At 38.8% G+C, this 5159-nt stretch overlaps 1 protein-coding gene across 1 annotated transcript in view; it reads right to left on the bottom strand.

Annotated features, from left to right (window-relative positions):
• Positions 1 to 902: 902 nt before the first annotated feature.
• The window catches only part of LOC138965704 (multiple epidermal growth factor-like domains protein 10), a 219401-nt gene continuing 215144 nt past the window's right edge, over positions 903 to 5159 (bottom strand). Inside the window, exon 21 of the mRNA XM_070337880.1 lies at positions 903 to 5159. This exon is cut by the window's right edge and continues 684 nt beyond it. The gene's annotated coding sequence lies outside the window, so the exon portion shown is untranslated.

Below are 5159 nucleotides of genomic sequence, written 5' to 3'. Positions count from 1 at the left end.
TTCTTTTTATATTTAGTCAAGTTTTGACTAAATATTTTAACATCGAGGGGGAATCGAAACGAGGGTCGTGGTGTATGTGTGTGCGTGTGTGCGTGTGTGCGTGCGTGCGTGTGTGTGTGTGTGTGTGTGTAGAGCGATTCAGACTAAACTACTGGACCGATCTTTATGAAATTTGACATGAGAGTTCCTGGGTATGAAATCCCCGAACGTTTTTTTTCATTTTTTTGATAAATGTCTTTGATGACGTCATATCCGGCTTTTCGTGAAAGTTGAGGCGGCACTGTCACGCCCTCATTTTTCAACCAAATTGGTTCAAATTTTGGTCAAGTAATCTTCGACAAAGCCCGGGGTTCGGTATTGCATTTCAGCTTGGTGGCTTAAAAATTAATTAATGACTTTGGTCATTAAAAATCGGAAAATTGTAAAAAAAAATAAAAATTTATAAAACGATCGATCCAAATTTACGTTTATCTTATTCTCCATCATTTGCTGATTCCAAAAACATATAAATATGTTATATTCGGATTAAAAACAAGCTCTGAAAATTAAATATATACAAATTATTATCAAAATTAAATTGTCCAAATCAATTTAAAAACACTTTCATCTTATTCCTTGTCGGTTCCTGATTCCAAAAACATATATATATGATATGTTTGGATTAAAAACACGCTCAGAAAGTTAAAACAAAGAGAGGTACAGAAAAGCGTGCTATCCTTCTTAGCGCAACTACTACCCCGCTCTTCTTGTCAATTTCACTGCCTTTGCCATGAGCGGTGGACTGACGATGCTACGAGTATACGGTCTTGCTGAAAAATGGCAGCTACTTGACTAAATATTGTATTTTCGCCTTACGCGACTTGTTACATTTAGTCAAGTTTTGTCTTCTTCTTCTTCTTCTTCTTCTTCTTCTTCTTCTTCTTCTTCTTCTTCTTCTTCTTCTTCTTCTTCTTCTTCTTCTTCTTCTTCTGCGTTTGTGGATTGCAACTCCCACAAACACGTGTATTCCGAACAAGTGGGTTTTTACGTGTACGACCGTTCTTTCCCTCCGTTCGTGTAAATCTAAAAATAACCTTGACAGGAATAACATGATCTTGTATGTGCGTATTTGGTCTAAAGCTTGCTAATTCAAACGAAGAGGGATAAGGCACTTGCAGGTCTACACATAAGTTGACATGGAAAATGGGAAGCAATAACCACTCTCGGGGCAATTACCTTGCTATCATGAAAGTTGTGCCTCCCCTTCTACTGTTGAGTTTCTTCTTGATAAGTGCAGTCCGGGTAAACACGTGGTAAACAGTAGAGTATCCCCTATCGAATCCAGCTTGTTTTTCGCTTATATTATCTCATTTCTCTACCCGCATGTTAACCCTTTAATTCACAATTTGTGAAGCACATGTTGCTTACCACACTTTTAACCCTAAAAGAGTGATATACCCCGATGATTATTGGGACTGGTTTTGTCGCCTCTCTTGAGCATGTGTTTTATAACCGACTTTCAACCATGAAGTGAAACATAACCTGATCCAAACAACTCGGTAAGGAATTAAAACAAATATGTTTAGAATATTTTAGGAATTCACCGCAAATGCCGTCTTACCCCGCTACTTTCCCTGACTTCACATGTTAATTGTGTGTCGAGCTTCGTGCTCAAAAATCTTATTGTTAAATAAGGAATGCAACGTTCCCTGTCGTTTAACTCTTCCCCTATATGGACACTACTACTTCAAATACATTTACTAATTGTATTACTACTGCTTATATTACTACTACTATTTCTACTACTACTACTACTACTACTACTACTACTACTACTAAAACTACAATTACTACAACTAATAATGATATTAACAATACTAATTAGGACACTTATATGGCGCAAATCATACAATATGTATTTGAGCCTCACATAAAAAAATACACAAGTAAATAATTGTGCACACAATGCAAAATCAAATAGTAATATTTATCAAAGTGAAAATCTTCACTTTACAAAGTCTTCAACACACATTATGCCAAGTCAAATATAAATACACATTGAAGTAATTAAACTAATAGAATACAATTTGCAAAATTTGCAACGCACATTTATGAATTTTAAAATACATTTAGGTGGCATATAGCTTATCATTTACACATTCCCACATGACGATTTAGCCTGAACTTCCCAGCGGATAACAGAAAACACAAGAGCTATTCCGATAGAATTCGAGCAAGACTGATTCGTTCGACTCTGTCCTATGTAGCGGACTACACTGGATCACGACAGCATTAGCTCAGTAAATGAATGAGCTATGCACATTACAAAGCAACAGCTATCGGATCTAAAGCGCATAGTGCTTTTAGTTATGCGCTATAGAAATCTCCTTAATAAATAAATAAATCTAAAGCATGTAGGGTTCGGAACGTTCGTACCATGTTAACTTAGTACCAGTCTCCCATGTGAGTGCAGATGCAACAGGAGTAATAACATGCCACATTTATTTTGGAAATAAGCGTCAAACAGCCTTACAGGCTTTCATTCCAGGGGACGTCACTCAGTAGTTGCTCGGAGGGGGGAGTTCATGTCTAGCTTGCGATCAATCATGAATAACTGGTCGGTGTTCGAATCAGCCAACACTCCCGAGTTTTGCATAATTATGTTGCAAGAAGAGACATTACCAGACCGTGTAGTCGTGTGAACTTTGAAGGTTTAAAACTGCTAATACCTGAGCGCATCTTTGTTCCGAGTTGAAATCAAGTTTGTGTGAAAATATTGCACACTACCAGATTGACAGGAGTTGCTTTTTTAATATTAAAACGCTCGCTTTTGCTCGCAGTTGAATATTTAAAAAAGCAACTCGTGAAAATGTGCTATGACACAGCAAGCCATATATTATTATAGGTTTCCATGTGCATAAATGCATTCCCACACACGTCAATTATTAACACGTTGCACAATAGTACATAATAACACACACACACACACACACGCACACACACACACACACACACACACGTACACACACACGCACGCACACACACACACACACACACTCACACACACACACACACACACACACACACACTCACACACACACACACACACGCACACACACACACACACACACACACACACACACACACACACACGAAATGTTTAATGATGATGCCGAATGTTCGTCCCAACGAATAGGACAATGGAGCCAAACAAAAATATTAATGCGGATTCAGTAATGTTTTTATGAATATGGTAACTAATTGTTTCGAATAACCATTATCACAGACATACATCATATTATTACGTAACATGTAAGATTGCAAAATAGTTATAAGCAAGGGAGGTGACCCTTTACTCTGCGTGTCTTTCCCCCAACAGACACATGTTGTTATTTTGCTTGCTGCTAACCGGGTTTCGACCTGTACATATTATACACACACACGCGCGAAAAACACACACCTACAAATATATACATTTTCAAAACATGAGAAACAACATTAACATCAGGACCAGATAAGGCTTCTCATGGTGTCTATAGTATATAAAACTAGGTATTTGCGGAAAATGTGTTACTTTTGAACAGTGAGAAGGACGGGCAACCGCAAATGTCAGTGGGTAGATCTCCGCACTTAAAGCGTTTCTTTCTGTACGCTTTTAGTTTACATTTTGGAGAGAAAAAAAAAGGGTCACCCACCAACAAAATGCAACCCACAAAACTGCGGATAAGTTATACTTCGGTTGACCTAATTACTAAACATTTGGTTTCGATTAACTTCTGCACGAGAATTCCTCACAGTGGCAAGTTGTATGGCATAGCGGTCTGATACGGTGCTGCCTCATTTTTCCCTGATTGGGTGTATTCATGTTTCCAAGACTGAAACTTTGGCTGTGAACTTCGGCTATTTATTGTGCGCATGAGTGCACACGGGGGTGTTCGGACACCAGGGAGTGTCTGCATAAAAGATGAGTATGGGAAGTACATCTCTAGCAAAACCTCGAACCCGCACCGATACTATATGTTGGTAAGATGATAAGTATAAGTTACAGCTCCGTCCATCCATGGTATCGCGTGCTATTTTTTGTCGAGACTGGGTCAATGAATATGATGACGTCACTCGAGGCTCTGCCGAGAGTGACGTCATTATATTCTTTCACCCTGTCGAGACGCACAATATCACGCGATACCATGGATGGACGGAGCTGTAAAGTATATATGGCATGACCAAAGTAAGGAGAATTTGTCATGGGATGTGGAAACAAAGCATGGAAAATTCACCATGGGCAGAATAATCAACGCAAGCCTAGAAATTGTAGAACTATATTTTGTTTCACTCTTGGCAAGGGCAGTTTTGGCCGGAAAAGACATGAATTCATTCACCCTGCCGAGACAAAATACCAATTCCATGGATGAAAACGAATATATCCCGTGACACATCAAAGCTAAATTGTGTTTTGAAATGTCTTCACAACGTACAGATATATTATAACGGCATAATCGTCATCACAAGACAGGAAAAACACATACTTTGTTTGTCGTCTGCTACAAATCTAGTCTTGTTGGTTGACAGAATGAATAGAAGTTTCAATCGTACCTTCATCAACCGGAATAAATGCTCAGTCTGCTGTCATTTCGCAACTGAACATTGTTTTTTGTCTGTAATTTTTTGGTTAACATTGAAACGGCAACCCAAAAGAGTGTTTCTGCTGTTTCAAGACACAGGCTCAGCTACTTCTTTTGAGTTGCTTTTCAGTCTAAAATGACACCGGAAGCGAAAAAATTGTCGCTCATACTGTCACAACAAGACGTCATGACAAAGTTACACGCAAAACAAAAGAGACTTTGACGTCATTTACTTTTGTTCGGACTTGTCCGTCTGTTCCTAGCTTGTCAGTGAAGACTTGACGTGAGTAAGCTTACCCAAAATGTCTTTTAGTTCTCTGTTCGCATTGCAGCTGTGAAATAATCAGTCTTGTGTCTCGGTCGTGTAGGTGCAGAGTTTGCTTCAGCAATCGTTGTGTTCGTGTTGATGACGGCTTCGTAAGACAAATCAGCGAATCTATCGTGTGGAAGACATTTCTGTACAAAGCCCCGAACCCAACAGGAGGCTGTATTGATGCGTTTGCAATTTTCTGAAGAAATAAAGTGCATGTGGTTTATTTCATCCGTTTAATGCTTGTC

The sequence above is a fragment of the Littorina saxatilis genome, linkage group LG4, assembly GCF_037325665.1.
Source record: "Littorina saxatilis isolate snail1 linkage group LG4, US_GU_Lsax_2.0, whole genome shotgun sequence".
Taxonomy (NCBI): Eukaryota; Metazoa; Mollusca; class Gastropoda; order Littorinimorpha; family Littorinidae; genus Littorina; species Littorina saxatilis.
Note: the sequence above shows the minus strand (reverse complement) of the source record. Positions and strands in the feature narration are given on the sequence as shown.